Genomic DNA, 21,928 nt, shown 5'->3' on the forward strand with positions numbered 1-21,928 from the left:
TTCTAAAGGAAAGAAGAATGTTAAGGGTTCTTAGAAGCGTCTCTGATGATATGCTTATTAGTCTGCTGAATCAATTTATTTCATGTAGATTTATTATATTTTCTCTTTTGAATCTATTCAGTTTATATATTTGTTTATAACAAATTGTTTCTATTTACAGGATACACTGATTCTTAGATAAGTTGGTGGAAAAATCACCAGAAACATCACATCAGATGAATCTCTATAGAGCATTTTTGATTTCTTCCCATATAGCCTATAGCCTACTAATAATTGTTTGATCTGCAAACATCCCTATACTCAATAACTGGGCAGTCTAAGCAAAATGTTTAATTCAAATCTGATCATGAAAACAAAGAAATCTAAACTTGAACATAAACCAAAGGGGGCATGGTGAAAATAAACACAAATGAAGACTGGATACCTTGAGTAATACTCATCTATTTTCATTAGACCTATGTTATTTTAATACTCATTTCATTATGATCCATGTTTTGTTTTCCCCACAAAGTATTTGATTTTTACTTTATTTAGAGAGGAAAAAATTACCATAAAAACCCTAAAATTGGTGGGGGGGCAGTCAAAATATCAGTTTAAAAACTTTATTTTCTGAATGAAGTCAATTTACAGCTCAAAAAAATAAAAGAAAGAAAGAAAAGAGCACATGGAATACAGGTTTATGCAAACAATTACCCTGCTCTACCCCAGTCTCTTGGCCGCATGTGACTGTCTGTGGCAATTAAGAGCAGGGCATTTGGGGAGACAGAGATAGATTCAGTTTCCAATTCATCCTTTGCTACTTTATGATCTTTTGGCGTTGTCTAACCTTTCTCTATCTCCTTTTACAAGACAACAAAGTGAAATAATAATAGTACATGACCTACAGGGATGTTTTGAAAATTAAATGAGAGAACACAAAATACTTACCCTAGAGCTTTGTATGCATTAATAAATGCTCATTATTAATAATGGTTTTAGTACTAGTAAATAAGCAACTAATTAAACAAGTAATAAAAAGGATATTAATGTTATATGAGTCCAGAATATATATCCTAGAAACATTTTGAAAAGTAAATAATAAAAAGTTTTTTCCATAGCCAAAAAAAGTAATTATGAATTTTTTAAAAAGCCTTTCACACAATAAATCTTTCTAATCAAAGACCTTCCCTTCAGTACTTTGTACATAAATGATAGAAAAGGTTAGTGTAATTCAGAGAAAGTCTGGGAAGGAAGTGAATATTGAATGCTTAGTGAGCCCCATCCTCAGTGGAAACACGCTGAATCCAAAGACTTCCAATGACCCTCTTCTTGGGAGCAACATAAGTCAACTTCCAGAAGTTAGCAACTCAGGCTTTACAATTGCACTCTGTGGTCATTTTCATCTCCTGCTTTCTCAACTATTATTAATCACATCAAAATAAACAGATAGGGCTTCCCTTGTGGCGCAGTGGTTGAGAGTCCTCCTGCCGATGCAGGGGACACGGGTTCATGCCCCGGTCCGGGAAGATCCCACATGCCGTGGAGTGGCTGGGCCCGTGAGCCATGGCCGCTGAGCCTGCGTGTCCGGAGCCTGTGCTCTGCAATGGGAGAGGCCACAACAGTGAGAGGCCTGCGTACCACAAAAAAGAAAGGAAGAAACAAAGAAAGAAAAGAAAGAGAAAAGAAAGAGAAAGAAAGAAAGAAGAAAGAAAGAGATAAGGTCTTCTAGGGCATCAGGAGGGGTGAACTGGAGGGATTATTTCTCCTATTTCAGCTGTGAGATGCAGTGGTGGACAGATATGTGTTGGAATGCATCAGAGCATTATTAAGGAGAAAAAAGATAGAGCACTTTGTGTCCCTGTTCTGAACAAAGGAAGTAGAGCAAGGGGGGGCCAGGACCTCCCTTGGACTGAGCAGCTGCCTTGGCACTTAATTTGAAAAGACATGTGCAGATTTCTAAACAACCATCAGCGATGTCCTTCACCTCTGGGCACTTAAAGCACAGAGAACAGGGGATCCCCCTGGGGACCCATGGTTGCAGATGGACCAAAAAGTCTTTTCTAGAGAGATGGACTGTCTGAAATTGAATGCAAAACCTGTGCAGATGTTCATTTGTGCATTCTGGAGATAAATCCACAGTTCAGAATAGAAACGCAAAAGAGATTATCAGACACACACATACCTGAAAGTTTTTAATGCCCATAGATATTCTTCAGCAGCATGGAACATGCATAGAATCATGGACTAACAGAACTGGAAGGAACATCAGTAGTCAACTAATTATTCACCCTTCTGATTTTAGAGATGATGATATTGGGAATCCAAGAAGGCAGGTGACTCTGGCCCATGATCACAATAAGAAAGCTTATAAGTGGTAGGTTCAAACATAGGAACCATGTTTTTCTCTCCCCATTCAATGATCTTTACATTATATATTTGCATCAATATTGATTATTGTCTGACCGTAACATGTACATACAATATATCAGGCACCACTTTACGTACTAAATGCATTATATAATTTAATTCTTTGGTTGAGTGATGATGGAGACCATGGTAATGATGATATTAGTGACTTGCTAGCCACCAACTCCTACATGACAGAAGTAAAAGGAAATGTGGCCAGGAAATATTGATCTTTCATTAAATATTGTATCCTGCATAAAGAGAACCAACAAGATGCTGAAAGAATACACAGAACACTCACCCATTTGTCACTCAGTTAGATTTAGAAAAGGAACTCATTGAATTCTAAAAGCAATGAACCTTGAGAAGATCCAAACTGACCCAGGGTTATTAACTTTTAAATGCCCAGACAGAATCACACGGTAGGAGACTTCTCTGAACGTTCTTTGCGAATAGTGTCACTATATTTAGGCTCATTCATTGATTTTAAAAAAAGAAAAAATAAATATTTACTTTTTCAGTTACTTATAAGGGAACAATTAAAATGTAATCATCGAAACTGAGCAAACAGCTCTATGAATAAGCACAAGATGAGATTATGAATTGACAAACTGGAAATCGTTTCAACAATGCCTGGTAGGCAAGACTTTCCTCAATTTTAGTCACTGTTAATGAAATGAAAGGTCTTCTATAAGGTTTTAAACTTTGTATTTTTCAAGGAATAATTATCTTTTTAGCCTAAGTCTTTTTTTTTTTTTAACATTTTTATTGGAGTATAATTCCTTTACAATGGTGTGTTAGTTTCTGCTTTGCAAAAAAATGAATGTTATATATATACATATGTTCCCATATCTCTTCCCTCTTGCGTCTCCCTCCCTCCTACCCTCCCTATCCCACCCCTCTAGGTGGCCACAAACCACCGAGCTGATCTCCCTGTGCTATGCGGCCCCTTCCCACTAGCTATCTACCTTACGTTTGGTAGTGTATAGAGATTGGTAGAGTCCATGCCTCTCTTTCGCTTTATCACAGCTTACCCTTCCCTCTCCCCATATCCTCAAGTCCATTCTCTAGTAGGTCTGTGTCTTTATTCCTGTCTTACCCCTAGGTTCTTCATGACATTTTTTTTTCTTAAATTCCATATATATGTGTTAGCATACAGTATTTGTCTCTCTCTTTCTGACTGACTTCATCCACCTCATTACAAATAGCTCAATTTCATTTCTTTTTATGGCTGAGTAATATTCCATTGTATATATGTGCCACATCTTCTTTATCCATTCATCCGATGATGGGCACTTAGGTTGTTTCCATCTCTAGGCTATTGTAAGTAGAGCTGCAATGAACATTTTGGTACATGACTCTTTGTGAATTATGGTTTTCTCAGGGTATATGCCCAGTAGTGGGATTGCTGGGTCATATGGTAGTTCTATTTGTAGTTTTTTAAGCAACCTCCATACAGTTCTCCATAGTGGCTATATCAGTTTACATTCCCACCAACAGTGCAAGAGGGTTCCCTTTTCTCCACACCCTCTCCAGGATTTATTGTTTCTAGATTTTTTGATGATGGCCATTCTGACTGGTGTGAGATGATATCTCATTGCAGTTTTGATTTGCATGTCTCTAATGATTAGTGATGTTGAGCATTCTTTCATGTGTTTGTTGGCAGTCTGTATATCTTCTTTGGAGAAATGTCTATTTAGGTCTTCTGCCCATTTTTGAATTGGGTTGTTTTTTTGTTATTGAGCTTCATGAGCTGCTTATAAATTTTGGAGATTAATCCTTTGTCAGTTGCTTCATTTGCAAATGTTTTCTCCCATTCTGAGGGTTGTCTTTTGGTCTTGTTTATGGTTTCCTTTGCTGTGCAAAACCTTTGAAGTTTCATTAGGTCCCATTTGTTTATTTTTGTTTTTATTTCCATTTCTCTAGGAGGTGGGTCAAAAAGGATCTTGCTGTGATTTATGTCATAGAGTGTTCTGCCTATGTTTTCCTCTAAGAGTTTGATAGTTTCTGGCCTTACATTTAGGTCTTTACTCCATTTTGAGCTTATTTTTGTGTATGGGGTTAGGGAGTGATCTAATCTCATACTTTTACATGTACCTGTCCAGTTTTCCCAGCACCACTTATTGAAGAGGCTGTCCTTTCTCCACTGTACATTCCTACCTCCTTTATCAAAGATAAGGTGACCATATGTGCGTGGGTTTATCTCTGGGTTTTCTATCCTCTTCCATTGATCTTTCTGATTTTGTGTGAGTACCATACTGTCTTGATTACTGTAGCTTTGTAGTATAGTCTGAAGGCAGGGAGCCTGATTTCTCCAGCTCCGTTTTTCGTTCTCAAGATTGCTTTGGCTATTCGGGGTCTTTTGTGTTTCCATACAAATTGTGGAATTTTTTGTTCTAGTTCTGTGAAAAATGCCAGTGGTAGTTTGATAGGGATTGCATTGAATCTGTAGATTGCTTTGGGTAGTAGAGTCATTTTCACAATGTTGATTCTTCCAGTCCAAGAACATGGTATATCTCTCCATCTATTTGTATCATCTTTAATTTCCTTCATCGGTGTCATAGTTTTCTGCATACAGGTCTTTTTTCTCCTTAGGTAGGTTTATTCCTAGATATTTTATTATTTTTGTTGCAGTGGAAAATGGGAGTGTTTTCTTGATTTCTCTTTCAGATTTTTCATCATTAGTGTATAGGAATGCCAGAGAGTTCTGTGCATTGATTTTGTATCCTGCTACTTTACCAAATTCATTGATTAGCTCTAGTAGTTTTCTGGTAGCATCTTTAGGATTCTCTATGTATAGTGTCATGTCATCTGCAAACAGTGACAGCTTTACTTCTTGTTTTCCAATCTGGATTCCTTTTATTTCCTTTTCTTCTCTGATTGCTGTGGCTAAAACTTCCAAAACTATGTTGAATAATAGGGGTGAGAGTGGGCAACCTTGTCTTGTTCCTGATCTTAGTGGAAGTCTTTTTAAGAATTTTTTTTAACATCAAGCTGCTTGATGAAAGGAACAGAAGACCCACTCTGGAACATAATAGTGGATACAGAGCAATAGATGAGAAAAGAGGAAGATTGAAAGGAAGGTCACTAGTGTCTGAAAATACTAACATGAAGAATAAGTCCTAGGGCATTGCATGAGCTGAGTAACCTGAAAGGCCCTTTTTCAATAAAATGTTTCTAATTAGTTGCCTTTGACAGAGACTTGAATGGCAATATTTAGATTTTGTCCTTCACCTTCTTAGCACCCTACTTTGTATTAGGCCAAATAGTGACTCAAACAAGGCCATAGTGGTTGAAATACCTTGTTTCATGTGTCCCTGGTCCTGAGCTTCCTTGGCAATATGTACCTCTTCAAACTGAGCCAACTGGCTGCCAGTTTCACGTTGAGGAACTTTTTGGACATGTACTAATGCAAGAAATTATATCCAGCTTTGCTCTTAAATCAGAACTGCACCAACTTTTCATTCTACCACTTCAAGAAAATAATTGATAAAATCAGCCATGGTGATTTAAGAGTCATTTCTATCTTCAGTATACTACAGCCCTTTCATTACATTTGTTGCTTTGGAGGTTGGGTAGGATTCCCAGATTTCCCTTGAACCCCTGGTGTTCTGTATTTTAGTATCTGATTCTAACATCTAGGGTCCAACATTTTGATAGTTTACTGCCTTTAGGATGAGATTTAGCATCTGCAGTTCAGCAGGATACATGATTGTCTGATCTATACTTTTTCCAGTTACTTGGATACAGAAAAGACTTTTTCTAGTGAAGTTATATACTTGCTGCACGTGTCTTATACGTGTTCAGGTGCGCTGGCTGGGACAGGAACAGAGCTCCCTGTAGCACTGTATTCAAGACAGCAACAAATGACAGCACAGCTCACAGTCCTCAGGCTTCTTTTCAGCTCCCCAGGGGCTATCTTAGCATGTAGTATGGAATCTTGGAGACGGTGAACAAAAATGTCATCCTTCACTCATATTCTTCATATTATAACAAGGACTATCACCTGCCATATTGGGGTCAGGAAATCCTTACCTGGGAATAGTGACACTAGCACTCAAAGGCTGACCTATATTTATATAAGAAAATCATTGCTCAGCTAATGTTACATACATCCTTGCTCTACATTTTACTGTTATCTCTGAGCCATGGTTTTAAAAGTGTTTTACTCCCGTATAAGTTCTGTTTACTTGTTCAGTTCCCATTAGCTTTATAACACAACATAGAACCTGAACAGAAAATATATTTTATGAAGATTCCAGGGTGATCGGTGCTCGCCATGACAGTTTCAAAGGCTCAGATCCATGCAATCAAGTATCTTTATGCTGTTAGTCATGACTTTCTCCTTTGAAATGATTGCCCGCCATCTGTTATTTCACGTATTAAATCTTTGTTGCTGAGCAGCAAGCCAATTTGCCTTCACGACATTACCAAAAAAAAGCATTTAAAATTCCTTTATGCGGGATGTAATTGCTTCAACTCAGTGTTCTTCTAAATTCCAGATAAAAATTGAACATGTGCATGTGAAGTACACAGCAATCAGATACTGAAGTCATTAGCTATGCAGTCACACAACCCCTTAAAAGGCTGTTCACAGTTTAAACCCTACATTATCACAGTGTGTAACTGTTGCAAACTTCGCTCATTAAAAATGAGGATGTGTATGTGATAGCTAAGCAAAACCTTTGTTAGTAATTTCATGAGGCAACAAATTGTTGCCATTTACATCTGTAACTAAACTATTTTTGGATTGTACCTTTCTGTCTCATGGATGTGTGTTTTGTATATAACTGATTCCTCTGTATTGCCATTGATCTAATGACTCAATTTGCATCCCCTAATTGATTTCATAGTATAAAGAACTACTTAACTTGGAGTACATAGGGACGTGATATTCACAAGGCCATGACAATATGAAGGGCAAATACTACATACTGCCTTAAACTTTTCTTAATATATTCATAGATTTCTGTGATGCATCATAGTTTACTCTCATGGAAAGATAGTGAGAGATAGTAGTACCCTCACCTTCTGGCCAAGGGCAGGATTTCCTGACTAAGACTAACTCACAATAGAAGTTATCCCGAGTAGTCAAGGAAGAATGCCCAAGAGTTCACCTAAACTAAGAGCAATTTAGGCAGTGTTTATTGCAGTCCAGTCCAAAATACTCAGTGTCTCAAATAAACATTGCAAATGATGATGGGAACTAAAGTTAAGGAATAGTTTTATAAGCCTAGGTAGACAGGCTATTTACAGGCAAAAATGTAGTAACTGGTAACAGTTATTATTAGAAATAAGGACTAAGGATGGAAAATGGCAGGACTAAATCAAAGCTATATATTAGACAAGAAACGCAGAATGCAGACTAAAGTTGAAACCAAAATTTTTCAAACTGGAGCACATGGGTTTGAAATAAGGCTTTGCAAATTCAATTCAGGCAGTGAGGTTTTTATTATTGGCATGTAAGTTTCCAGGAGAATGAACTGAAAATTGGGAAACTAACATAAAATCTCAGTGTTGGCACTAGAATGCAGAATCTTAACAGCAGTTCAACAGAGAGGATTACCAAGTATCTGCAGAGCCCTCCAAGTCTAGGGCAGAGTGAGTGAAGAAACTCCCAAAGTTATCACCGTCCTGGAACCTGCATGGGTCATGTACGGAGGGCAGAGCTGAGTGTCAGGGATGTCAGTTATGGGCCTGGCAATGTTGTTGCAAAAGCAAAGGCTGGGGAATGAGCAAAGGCATCATTCTAAATATGTTAGTTTCATCTGTGGTGATTAATTTTTTTTAACTTTTTCTTTTATATTGCAGTATAGTCGATTAACAATGTTGTGTTAGTTTCAGGTGTGCAGCAGTGATTCAGTTATACATATACATGTATCTATTCTTTTTCAAATTCTTTTCACAGTTAGGTTGTTATATAATATTGAGCAGAGTTCCCTGTGCTGTACGGTAGGTCCTTGTTTGTTATCATTTTAAATGTACACAGCAGTGTGTACATGTCAACCCCACACTCCCTAACTATCCCTCCCTGCCACCCTTCCCCTCTGGTAACCATAACTTCATCCTCTAAGTCTGTGAGTCTGTTTCTGTTTTGTAAATAAGTTCATTTGTATCACTTTTTTAAGATTCTGCATATAAGCGATATCATATGATAATTCTCTTTCTTTGTCTGACTTACTTCACTCAGTATGACAGTCTCTAGGTCCATCCATGTTGGATGCAAATGGCATTATTTCATTATTTTTAATGACTAATACTCCATTGTATATATGTACCACATCTTCTCTATCCATTCCTCTATTGATGGACATTTAGGTTGCTTCCATGTCCTGGCTATTGTAAATAGCACTGCAATGAGCATTGGGATGCATATTTCTTTTCGGACCGTGTTTTTCCCTAGATATATGCCCAGGTGTGGGATTGAAGGATCATATGGTAGCTCTATTTTTTGTTTTTTAAGGAACCTCCATACTGTTCCCCATAGTGGCTGTATCAATTTACATTCCCATCAACAGCGTACGAGGATTCCCTTCTCTCCACACCCTCTTCAGCATTTATTGTTTGTGGATTTTTTGATGATGGCCATTTTGACTGGTGTGAGGTGATACCTCATTGTAGTTTGATTTGCATTTCTCTAATATTTAGTGACGTTGAGGAGCTTTTCATGTGCTTCTTGCCCATCTGTATGTCTTCTTTGGAGAAATGTCTATTTAGGTCTTCTGCCCATTTTTTGATTGGTTTTTTTTTTTTTTTTGATATTAAGCTGCATGAGCTGGTTGTAAATTTTGGAGATTAATCCCTTGTCAGTTACATCATTTGCAAATATTTTCTTCTATTCCGCAGGTTGTCTTTTCATCTTGTTTATGGTCTCCTTTGCTGTGCAAAAGCTTTTGAGTTTAGTTAGGTCCCATTTGTTTATTTTTGGTTTTATTTTCCATTCCTCTGGGAGGCGGATCAAAAAAGATATGGCTGAGATTTATGTCAGGGAGTGTTCTGCCTATGTTTTGCTCTAAGAGTTTTATAGTGTCTGGTCTCACATTTAGGTTTTAATCCATTTTGAGTTTATTTTTGTGTATGGTGTTAGGGAGTGTTCTAATTTCATTCTTTTACATGTAGCTGTCCAGTTTTTTTAGCACCACTTACTGAAGAGGCTGTCCTTCCTCCATTTTATAGTCTTGCCTCCATTGTCATTGGTTAATTGAGCAAAGGCATTTTTCTAAATAAGCTAGTTTTCATTTGTGGAGATTACTGAATATTGCATGTTATTTATTATACGTTTGTCTGTTTCCAAATCAATAATACTCTGAAAACCAGGTTTCTTCTTCAGTTTTAATTCCTAAATTCAAGTTCCTGGAACTGTGACAGACTATCTCCTTTGTTGTCACCAGCAGAGCTTTTTAAACACACAGATTGTTAAGTTTCAATCTAATCTTAGGGTATTATCCAGAAATCTATATTTTTAAAGATTCCTAGGTGATTCTGGTATATATCCAGGTTTGAAAGCTACTGTAAAGAATCACATTGCGACTCAGAAAAATAATTGATAAGAAAGAATTCAGATAGAAAGATTAAAAGAGTGAAAATGTGTCAGTATTTGAATAATAAAGAATGAATTTCCAAAAAATGAAACATCTGATTACAGGAGGTGACATCCAACAAGGGAGCCATAAAAAAGGGAGAAAGAAAAAAAGTCAAGAAAGCTTTAAAACCAGAGCACCGTTTGATTTATATTCACCTAAGGAGATAGAAAACGATTTCACTTTTTCAAGTAAGAGTAATCAGTCCAGAGCTTTCTGGAACCCTGATGTTGGGAGATTTAAAGGCATGGAATTATAAAAGTAAGAATGAAAACATATTGAAACATAAAAAAGGTAAAGGAGACAGCCTCCCTGTGAGGTATATTCTATGAGTTATCTAATTATAATCATACTTAATGAAAAGCAACAGGCATAAGGAAACAAATGAAAAAATATTTTACATGTAGACATGATTTCCAAGGTTCTGACATGTGCAGGAAAATTCTTGAGTTTAAAGATAGTGAAGTCAAATGCCTGTGGTAATGGGAAATCTTCATTCAGTAAAAATAAATGGTTGCTTATATAGGCAATGACATGAGACGTTCATGGAAATGTGTGAATCATTTAGAATGGTCATACTCTCTTTTTTTTTTTTTTTGTGGTACGCAGGCCTCTCACTGTTGTGGCCTCTCCCATTGCGGAGCACAGGCTCTGGATGCGCAGGCTTAGCGGCCATGGCTCACGGGCCCAGCCGCTCCGCGGCATGTGGGATCTTCCCGGACTGGGGCACGAACCCACGTCCCCTGCGTCGGCAGGCGGACTCTCAACCACTGCGCCACCAGGGAAGCCCTAGAATGGTCATACTCTTGATTAGCAACGTGGATCATACTCTGAAGGTATATAGAAAGTGCATTTTTTTAGATAAAAGGAGAAACTATAATAGAAGAATTCCGTTTTGAGGACTGTTCTCAAAAGAGAAATAGTACTTTTAGCAGGTGGTGTTTTAATGCATTTAGTGAGATTTGCTATGGGGATCCCTGAAATCTCTCTGTTCTTGTAATAAAGGCATTTTTACTTCTTTGAGTATTTGGGGTAACCTGAGGTGATGGGTTCATGCTGAATCTCACAAAAATGCCTGCAGCTCATTTTCACTAGTTTCAAATTTGATTTCAAAAGTTCCACAGGTGATTTTAACATATTTTCGACCACATTCCTTATCAAGCTACTACCTCCATTTAAAAATAACAACTCTGGGCTTCCCTGGTGGCGCAGTGGTTGAGAGTCGGCCTGCCGATGCAGGGGACACGGGTTTGTGTCCCGGTCCGGGAAGATCCCACATGCCGTGGAGCGGCTGCGCCCGTGAGCCGTGGCCGCTGAGCCTGCACGTCCGGAGCCTGTGCTCCGCAAAGGGAGAGGCCATAGCAGTGAGAGGCCCGCGTACCGCAAAAAATATATATATATAAATATAAATAAATAAATAACAACTCTATTCTTGATGGAGATGCCACTTAGACACGGCTAAACACTGTGAGAGAATTAAGCTTTAGAAAAGTGTTTTAGATATTTGTTTATGAAGAGCTGAAAAATTTAAAAATCATAGTTTGGATGTTCTGTGGAAGAGGGAATAAAAGTGAGGAAAAATATACAACTAAGTATAAAGTTTTAAAGTAATTTTATAATTAGGAACTGGCAATGGTAATTCAACCCAACAAAAGAATCTTAGAAGAGTCTGATAGGAAGGAAGCTGGAACTGAAGAATCATGGAAGAAACTGGCAAGGAAACAGCTTTTCAAGGGAGGCTGAGTGCACTGCAGTTAACTGCTCCCTGCAAAAATGAAGTGACAAGTCAGGAAAGCCTTTAGTGTCTTGGTGGCCAGAACATCCAAGGGTGCTGGAGGTGGGTGACAGAGAACAAAGGATTAAGGGATGAGTGCAGAGGGGACACAGTGATTAGAGAAGGCATTGATGGTTCACATAATAGAAGTTGGAGAATGAAAAAGCAGAAGGTTCAGAAAATATTAGCGTTGTGTAATGTAGAGAATTTTTAAAAATCATTCCCTGTGCCTATTTTTCTGGATGCCATGTCAGCGAGTATAATACATGCTTCTAGCAGCTACATGTTACAGGAGAGTGTTGTGAGTCACTCTAGCTGTAGATTTAGTTAAATATTCATTTCTTAATCTCTGGGTCATGAACTTCATCTCCCCCCTCAAAACACAGTGAGGTACGTTTTGTTGTAAAGGATAATGGAAGCTTCATACGCTGTTCTGTGATAGAAGCATTGTGATTAATATGGAGAATCTGGGGCTTCTGTAGGACACTTTGGAGAGGTAAGGGCAGCAGCGGAGGTCACACCTGCATGGGCCAGTTCTGAGAGAGGACATGTCCAGTCAGACGTGAGGCTGGAGGACGGGTCCATTGGGGCGTGGGGGGCAGTGACCCCCAAAAACCCTCTCCACTAGTGTGTGAAAACACAGTAGCAAAGGGAAGAAAAAGGCTGATCACTGTCCTATGTCCTCTGTTGAAAAGAAGTTAAAATATACTTGTTAACATTGCCCACAGCACTTTAAAGCCTACCCTTTTGAAGGACAAAAGGGCATCTTACTAAATAAGTTGCACTGTCCCTTTCTCCCCAGGGCTCAGCCTGCAGTTTCTGCAGCTCTAATTTCAAGAGGAAGTAAAGACGATAAAACAAGAGATAAACCACATTCAAGTAATATAATAACTGGACTCTTGCTCTAAACCACAGAATTGGGCTAATGATCTGGTAAAAAGAGAGAGCTGGTTTTCATGCAGGACTCCTTAGCATGAAGGGCAGAGATGCTCCAGAAAACAAAAAAATGCTATATTTTTTCCATCAGTTTCAAAAGAGTGACTAAACTTCTAATGCCAGAACTTATATGAATCTAAATGTGACTTTGATGAAAAGTCATGCTTTGGCATTCTCTGAAGGAACATGGTATAAAGCTATAGCTATAGTGATTTTTTAAACATTTTTTGGTTTAATTGAAAATATTAGTTATGTAAATTATCCAAATTTATATGCAATCATTAAAGTTTTGCTTTGCCTCTAACATTTTCACTCTAAAACCAATATATAATTTCTTCACCTCCAACAGGAACTGGAATAAATTAGAGAGAGGTTTTTATTTTATGAGATGAATATTATGCATAAATGTAGATTTCAGAGCTATTCTCTGTAAGTTTACTTCTCACTTTCCCTTTATAGATCTGACCAAAAAATCCCAAAACTAAATATTCAGGAACCTTTTTATATCCTTTAAAGATCTCTAACTCCCTTATTATGTCCTTTGAGTAAATGAAAAGTCTGCATTTATTAAATAATCTCCTTTTATTAAAGTGTCAGCACGTTGAAATTTTATTTAAATTAGCGAGAAAAGTATTTTGTCTGTGTTTTAGTTTTTGGTGTTTTTTTTATTAACATCTTTATTGGGGTATAATTGCTTTACAATGGTGTGTTAGTTTCTGCTTTATAACAAAGTGAATCAGTTATACATATGTTCCCATATCTCCTCCCTCTTGCGTCTCCTACCCTCCCTATCCCACCCCTCCAGGCGGTCACAAACCACCGAGCCAATATCCCTGTGCTATGCGGCCCCTTCCCACTAGCTATCTACCTTACGTTTGGTAGTGTGTATATGTCCATGCCTCTCTCTCGCTTTGTCACAGGTCACCCTTCCCCCTCCCCATATCCTCAAGTCCGTTCTCCAGTAGGTCTGTGTCTTTATTCCTGTCTTACTCCTAGGTTCTTCATGACATTTTTCTTTCTTAAATTCCATTTATATATGTTAACATATGGTATTTGTCTTTCTCTTTCTGACTTACTTCACTCTGTATGACAGACTCTAGATCTATCCACTTCATTACAAATAGCTCAATTTTGTTTCTTTTTATGGCTGAGTAATATTCCATTGTATATATGTGCCACATCTTCTCTATCCATTCTTCCGATGATGGGCACCTAGGTTGTTTCCATCTCCAGGCTATTGTAACTAGAGCTGCAATGAACATTTTGGTACATGCGTCTTTTTGAATTTTGGTTTCCTCAGGGTATATGCCCAGTAGTGGGATTGCTGGGTCATTTGGTAGTTCTATTTGTAGTTTTTTAAGGAACCTCCATATGGTTCTCCACAGTGGCTGTATCAATTTACATTCCCACCAACAGTGCAAGAGGGTTCCCTTTTCTCCACACCCTCTCCAGCATTTATTGTTTCTAAATTTTTTGATGATGGCCATTCTGACTGCTGTGAGATGATATCTCATTGTAGTTTTGATTTGAATTTCTCTAATGATTAATGATGTCAAGCATTCTTTCATTTGTTTGTTGGCAGTCTATATATCTTCTTTGGTGAAATGTCTATTTAGGTCTTCTGCCCATTTTTGGATTGGGTTGTTTTTTTGTTATTGAGCTGCATAAGCTGCTTGTAAATTTTGGAGATTAATCCTTTGTCAGTTGCTTCATGTGCAAATATTTTCTCCCATTCTGAGGGTTGTCTTTTGGTCTTGTTTATGGTTTCCTTTGCTGTGCAAAAGCTTTGAAGTTTCATTAGGTCCCATTTGTTTATTTTTGTTTTTATTTCCATTTCTCTAGGAGGTGGGTCAAAAAGGATCTTGCTGTGATTTATGTCATAGAGTGTTCTGCGTATGTTTTCCTCTAAGAGTTTGATAGTTTCTGGCCTTATATTTAGGTCTTTACTCCATTTTGAGCTTATTTTTGTGTATGGGACAGGTTTCAGTACCTGTCCAGTTTTCCCAGCACCACTTATTGAAGAGGCTTTCCTTTCTCCACTGTACATTCCTGCCTCCTTTATCAAAGATAAGGTGACCATATGTGCATGGGTTTATCTCTGGGCTTTCTATCCTGTTCCATTGATCTATCTTTCTGTTTTTGTGCCAGTACCATACTGTCTTGATTACTGTAGCTTTGTAGTATAGTCTGAAGGCAGGGAGCCTGATTCCTCCAGCTCCGTTTTTCGTTCTCAAGATTGCTTTGGCTATTCGGGGTCTTTTGTGTTTCCATACAAATTTTGAAACTTTTTGTTCTAGTTCTGTGAAAAATGCCAGTGGTAGTTTGATAGGGATTGCATTGAATCTGTAGATTGCTTTGGGTAGTAGAGTCATTTTCACAATGTTGATTCTTCCAATCCAAGAACATGGTATATCTCTCCATCTGTTGGTATCATCTTTAATTTCTTTCTTCAGTGTCTTACAGTTTTCTGCATACAGGTCTTTTGTCTCCTTAGGTAGGTTTATGCCTAGATATTTTATTATTTTTGTTGCAGTGGAAAATGGGAGTGTTTTCTTGATTTCACTTTCAGATTTTTCATCATTAGTGTATAGGAATGCCAGAGATTTCTGTGCATTAATTTTGTATCCTGCTACTTTACCAAATTCATTGATTAGCTCTAGTAGTTTTCTGGTAGCATCTTTAGGATTCTCTATGTATAGCATCATGTCATCTGCAAACAGTGACAGCTTTACTTCTTTCTGATTTGGATTCCTTTTATTTCCTTTTCTTCTCTGATTGCTGTGGCTAAAACTTCCAAAACTATGCTGAATAAGAGTGGTGAGAGTGGACAACCTTGTCTTGTTCTTGATCTTAGTGGAAATGGTTTCAGTTTTTCACCATTGAGGATGATGTTGGCTATGGGCTTGTCATATATGGCCTTTATTATGTTGAGGAAAGTTCCCTCTATGCTTACTTTCTGGAGAGTTTTTATCATAAATGGGTGCTGAATTTTGTCAAAAGCTTTCTCTGCATCTATTGAGATGATCATATGGTTTTTCTCCTTCAATTTGTTAATATGGTTTATCACATTGATAGATTTGCATATATTGAAGAATCCTTGCATTCCTGGAATAAACCTCACTTGATCATGGTGTATGATCCTTTTAATGTGCTGTTGCATTCTGTTTGCTAGCATTTTGTTGAGGATTTTTGGATCTATATTCATCAGTGATATTGGCCTGTAGTTTTCTTTCTTTGTGACATCCTTGTCTGGTTTTGGTATGAAAGTGATCGTGTCCTCGTAGAAGGAATTTGGGAGTGTCCCTCCCTCTGCTATATTTTGGAAGATTTTGAGAAGGATAGGTGTTACTTCTTCTCTAAATGTTTGATAGAATTCACCTGTGAAGCTATCTGGTCCTGGGCTTTTGTTTGTTGGAAGATATTTAATCACAGTTTCAATTTCAGTGCTTGTGATTGGTCTGTTCATATTTTCTATTTCTTCCTGATTCAGTCTTGGCACGTTGTGCATTTATAAGAATTTGTCCATTTCTTCCAGGTTGTCCATTTTATTGGCATAGAGTTGCTTGTAGTAATCTCTCATGATCTTTTTTATTTCTGCAGTGACAATCTTTACGTCTCCTTTTTATTTCTAATTTTATTGACTTGAGTCTTCTCCCTTTTTTTCTTGATGAGTCTGGCTAATGGTTTATCTATTTTGTTTGTCTTCTCAAAGAACCGGCTTTTAGTTTTATTGATCTTTGCTACCGTTTCCTTCATTTCTTTTTCATTTATTTCCGATCTGATTTTTATGATTTCTTTCTTTCTGTTAACTTTGGGGGTTTTTGTTCTTTTTTCTCTAATTGCTTTAGGTGCAAGTTTAGGTTGTTTATTTGAGATGTTTCCTGCTTCTTAAGATGGGCTTGTATTGCTGTAAACTTCCCTCTTAGAACTGCTTTTGCTGCATCCCATAGGTTTTGGGTCGTCGTGTCTCCATTGTCATTTGTTTCTAGGTATTTTTAAATTTCCTCTTTGATTTCTTCAGTGATCACTTCGTTATTAAGTAGTGTATTGTTTAGCCTCCATGTGTTTGTATTTTTCACAGATCTTCTCCTGTAATTGATATCGAGTCTCATAGCGTTGTGGTCGGAAAAGATACTTGATACAATTTCAATTTTCTTAAATTTACCAAGGCTTGATTTGTGACCCAAGATATGATCTATCCTGGAGAATGTTCCATGAGCACTTGAGAAAAATGTGTATTTTGTTGTTTTTGGCTGGAATGTCATATAAATATCAATTAAGTCCATCTTGTTTAATGTATCATTTAAAGCTTGTGTTTCCTTATTTATTTTCATTTTGGATGATCTGTCCATGGGTGAAAGTGGGCTGTTAAAGTCCCCTACTACGAATGTGTTACTGTCGATTTCCCCTTTTATGGCTATTAGTATTTGCCTTATGTATTGAGGTGCTCCTATGTTGGGTGCATAAATATTTACAATTGTTACATCGTCTTCCTGGATCGATCCCTTGATCATTATGTAGTGTCCTTCTTTGTCTCTTCTAATAGTCTTTATTTTAAAGTCTATTTTGTTTGATATGAGAATTGCTACTCCAGCTTTCTTTTGGTTTCCATTTGCATGGAATATCTTTTTCCATCCCCTTACTTTCAGTCTGTATGTATCTCTAGGTCTGAAGTGGGTCTCTTGTACACAGCATATATATGGGTATTGTTTTTGTATCCATTCAGCCAATCTGTGTCTTTTGGTGGGAGCATTTAGTCCATTTACATTTAAGGTAAATATCAATATGTATGTTCCTATTCCCATTTTCTAAATTGTTTTGGGTTCGTTATTATAGGTCTTTTCCTTCTCTTGTGTTTCTTGCCTAGAGAAGTTCCTTTAGCATTTGTTGTAAAGCTGTTTTGGTGGTGCTGAACTCTCTCAGCTTTTGCTTGTCTGTAAAGGTTTTAATTTCTCCATCAAATCTGAATGAGATCCTTGATGGGTTGAGTAATCTTGGTTGCAGGTTTTTCTCCTTCATCACTTTCTGTATGTCCTGCCACTCCCTTCTGGCTTGCAGAGTTTCTGCTGAGAGATCAGCAGTTAACCTTATGGGGATTCCCTGTGTGTTATTTGTTGTTTTTCCCTTGCTGCTTTTAATATGCTTTCTTTGTATTTAATTTTTGACAGTTTGAATAATATGTGTCTTGGCGTATTTCTCCTTGGGTTTATTCTGTATGGGACTCTCTGTGCTTCTTGGACTTGATTAACTATTTCCTTGCCCATATTAGGGATGTTTTCAACTATAATCTCTTCAAATATTTTCTCAGTCCCTTTCTTTTTCTCTTCTTCTTCTGGAACCCCTATAATTCGAATGTTGGTGTGTTTAATGTTGTCCCAGAGGTCTCTGAGACTGTCCTCAGTTCTTTTCATTCTTTTTTCTTTATTCTGCTCTGCAGTAGTTATTTCCACTATTTTATCTTCCAGGTCACTTATCCGTTCTTCTGCCTCAGTAATTCTGCTATTGATCCCATTTAGAGTCTTTTTCATTTCATTTATTGTGTTGTTCATCATTGTTTGTTTGTTTCATCTTTAGTTCTTCTAGGTCCTTGTTAAATGTTTCTTGCATTTTGTTCATTCTATTTCCAAGATTTTGGATCATCTTCACTATCATTATTCTGAATTCTTTTTCAGGTAGACTGCCTATTTCCTCTTCATTTGTTAGGTCTAGTGCATGTTTATCTTGTTCCTTCATCTGCTGTGGATTTTGCTTAACTTACTGTGTTTGGGGTCTCCTTTTTGCAGGCTGCAGGTTCATAGTTCCTGTTGTTTTTGATGTCTGTCCCCAGTGGCTAAGGTTGGTTCAGTGGGTTGTGTAGGCTTCCTGGTGGAGGCGACTAGTGCCTGTATTCTGGTGGATGAGGCTGGATCTTGTCTCTCTAGTGGGCAGGTCCACGTGTGGTGGTGTGTTTTGGGGTGTCTGTGGACTTACTATGATTTTAGGCAGCCTCTCTGCTAATGGGTGGGGTTGTGTTCCTGTTTTGCTAGTTGTTTGGCATAGGATGTCCAGCACTGTAGCTTGCTGGTCGTTGAGTGAAGCTTGTTGCCGGTGTTGAGATGCAGATCTCTGGGAGATTTTTGCCGTTTGGTATTACGTGGAGCTGGGAGGTCTCTTGTTGACCAGTGTCCTGAAGTTGGCTCTCCCACCTCAGCGGCACAGCACTGACTCTTAGCTGCAGCACCAAGAGCCTTTCATCCACATGGCTGACAATAAAAGGGAGAAAAAGTAGAGAGAGAGAATTAGTAGAAGTAGGAAGGAAGGAAGAAAGAAGAAAAGGAGGAGAGAAAGGAGGGAGGGAGCAAGGAAGGAAGGAAAGAGGGAAGGAAGGAAAAAAGAAAGAAAGAAGATACAGTAAAATAAAGTATAATAAAGTTATTAAATTAAAAAATAATTATTTAGGAAAAAAAGGGATGGATAGAACCTTAGGACAAATGGTGGAAGCAAAGCTATACAGACAAAATGTTACATAGAAGCATACACATACACCCTCACAAAAAGAGGTAAAGGGGAAAAAATCATAAATCTTGCTCTCAAAATCCACCTCCTCAATTTGGGATGATTTGTTGTCTAGTCATGTATGCCACAGATGCAGGGTACATCAAGTTGATTGTGGAGCTTTAATCTGCTGCTTCTGAGGTTGCTGGGAGAGATTTCCCTTTCTCTTCTTTGTTCGCACAGCTCCCGGGGCTCAGCTTTGGATTTGGCCCCGCCTCTGTGTGTAGGTTACTGGAGGGCGTCTTTTTTGCTCAGACAGGACAGGTTTAAAGGAGCCGCTGATTTGGGGACTCTGGCTCAGGCCGGGGGGAGGGAGGGGCGCGGAGTGCAGGGCGAGCCTGTGGCGGCAGAGGCCGGCGTGACGTTGCACCAGGCTGAGGCCTGCCGTGCGTTCTCCCGGGGAAGTTGTCCCTGGATCCCGGGAACCTGGCAGTGGCGGGCTGCACAGGCTCCCTGGAAGAGTGGTGTGGAGAGTGACCTGTGCTCGCACACAGGTTTCTTGGTGGCGGCAGCAGCAGCCTTAGCATCTCATGCCCGTTTCTGGGGTCCGCGCTTTTAGCCGCGGCTTGCGCCCGTCTCTGGGGTCCACGTTTTTAGCCGTGGTTCGTGCCCGTCTCTGGGGTCCGCGCTTTTAGCCGCAGCTCGCGCCCGTCTCTGGAGTTCCTTTAAGCAGCGCTCTTAAAACCCTCTCCTCGCGCACCAGGAAATAAAGAGGGAAGAAAAAATATCTTGCCTCTTCAGCAGGTCCAGACTTTTCCCCCGACTCCCTCCCGGCTAGCCGTGGTGCACTAACCCCCTGCAGGCTGTGTTTATGCAGCCAACCCCAGTCCTCTCCCTGCCCTCCAACCAAAGCCCAAGCCTCAGCTCGCAGCCCAGCCCGCCCCGGCGAGTGAGCAGACAAGCTTCTCGGGCTGGTGAGTGCTGGTCGGCACTGACCCTCTGTGCGGGAATCTCCCCGCTTTGCCCTCCGCACCCCTGTTGCTGTGATCTCCTCCATGGCTCCGAAGCTCCCCCCTCAGCCTCCCACAGTCTCCGCCCATGAAGGGGCTTCCTAGTATATGGAAACCTTTCCTCCTTCACAGGTCCCTCCCACTGGTGCAGGTCCCATCCCTATTCTTTTGTCTCTGTTTTTTCTTTTTTTCTTTTGCCCTACCCAGGTACGTGGGGAGTTTCTTGCCTTTTGGGAGGTCTGAGGTCTTCTGCCAGCATTCAGTAGGTGTTCTGTAGGAGTTGTTCCACGTGTAGATGTATTTCTGGTGTATCTGTGGGGAGCAAGGTGATCTCCTTGTCTTACTCTTCCGCCATCTTCCCCTCAGCCTCTGTGTTTTAGTTTTAATAAAAGACATTAAACCTTATCTTAAAGGTCAACTTCAGATTTCTTTTTAAACTCAAACCTGGTGTTTAATGTTTAAACCACAGCTTATAATTATTTTTCTTGAAGCAATGCTTTTCTCCATTACTTCTGTAGAGAGGATTTTTCTGTCAGAGAAATGTCAAAAATGAGAAAAGTACTTGCAATAACTTCATTCGAAGACAGAATACCTGAGGACAATTTAGATTTCACACAGCTATACTCAATAAGAAAAAATGCTATCAAATCTGTGAAACATCAAATTCCATGAAATCTCATGGAGACCCTGAAAAATTGATCTTTTAAAAATATTTAGAAATAGCAAGGAGAAACCAACAGATTATTATTGCCTATATACTTTAGGAAATCTTATTGTGCTATATTTTCTTCAAGGTTGCATTTTGGGGGGGTTTAGTTATGTTTACATGGTCATAATTTTACTGTGTAATAAAGCATATACTTTACGTGGGCCTCTCACTGTTGTGGCCTCTCCCGTTGCGGAGCACAGGCTCCGGACACGCAGGCTCAGCGGCCATGGCTCACGGGCCCAGCCGCTCCGCGGCATGTGGGATCTTCCCGGACCGGGCACGAACCCGTGTCCCCTGCATCGGCAGGTGGACTCTCAACCACTGCGCCACCAGGGAAGCCCTAAAGCATATACTTTCCATAATCAATTTAAAGCACTATTTTCTCTGAGTATATTAATATAAATTATTTATTTAAAGTGCATAAATATTTATACGTTGTAAAATCATATTTTCTTAATTTTATTTAAAACACTAGCATAATGTTATTTACAAGAGTTATAATCTCCTGCTAATTAAGAAGTTTAAATATAATTACTATGGGAAAAAAAGGACTGGATTAGGTTATGCACACTCTAAAAATAAAATAACATAAAAATGCTTTTACAAATTTCCAATGTTTATCAAGAATTTTTTTTGGAAGGTAAAATATCAGAATTTCATATTATCTCCCAAATCTGCATATAGATAATCGTCTGTATTTGTGAACTACTGATATTAGTCATGCATGTCTTATGCATATTTATTAGGATATATTGTTATTGGTGTTTAAAGGTAATAACAACTGATACCTCCCCTCCATTAGAGAAACATTGTATGGCAAGTCGTATCAACCATATTTATAATCAGCAAACATGACCAATCTGAACTTCTATTTCCCAGTCTTATGACTTCCTCTCATCTCCTACTCTTATGTATGATACAGACACACAAAGATGCACAAACACATATACACCCTCTACTTTTGTTTGTAGTTGCGTGTATGTGTGCATATGTGTATTTATAAATAGAGTTCCATGTGATCCTTAAAATTGAGAGAAAAGGTTAATTATTCTCGGTAAAC

General features: G+C 38.7%; 1 long non-coding RNA gene across 3 annotated transcripts in view; it reads left to right on the forward strand.

Moving 5' to 3' along the window:
- The window catches only part of LOC137203211 (uncharacterized), a 125,816-nt gene that overhangs the window by 73,783 nt on the left and 30,105 nt on the right, over positions 1 to 21,928 (forward strand). For all 3 annotated transcript variants that reach the window (XR_010932985.1, XR_010932984.1, XR_010932986.1), the window contains exon 3: positions 12,542 to 12,618. This is a non-coding gene — a long non-coding RNA (uncharacterized lncRNA). The remainder of the gene's footprint in view (positions 1 to 12,541; positions 12,619 to 21,928) is intronic.

This window comes from Pseudorca crassidens, chromosome 12 (assembly GCF_039906515.1).
Source record: "Pseudorca crassidens isolate mPseCra1 chromosome 12, mPseCra1.hap1, whole genome shotgun sequence".
NCBI classification, from domain to species: domain Eukaryota; kingdom Metazoa; phylum Chordata; class Mammalia; order Artiodactyla; family Delphinidae; genus Pseudorca; species Pseudorca crassidens.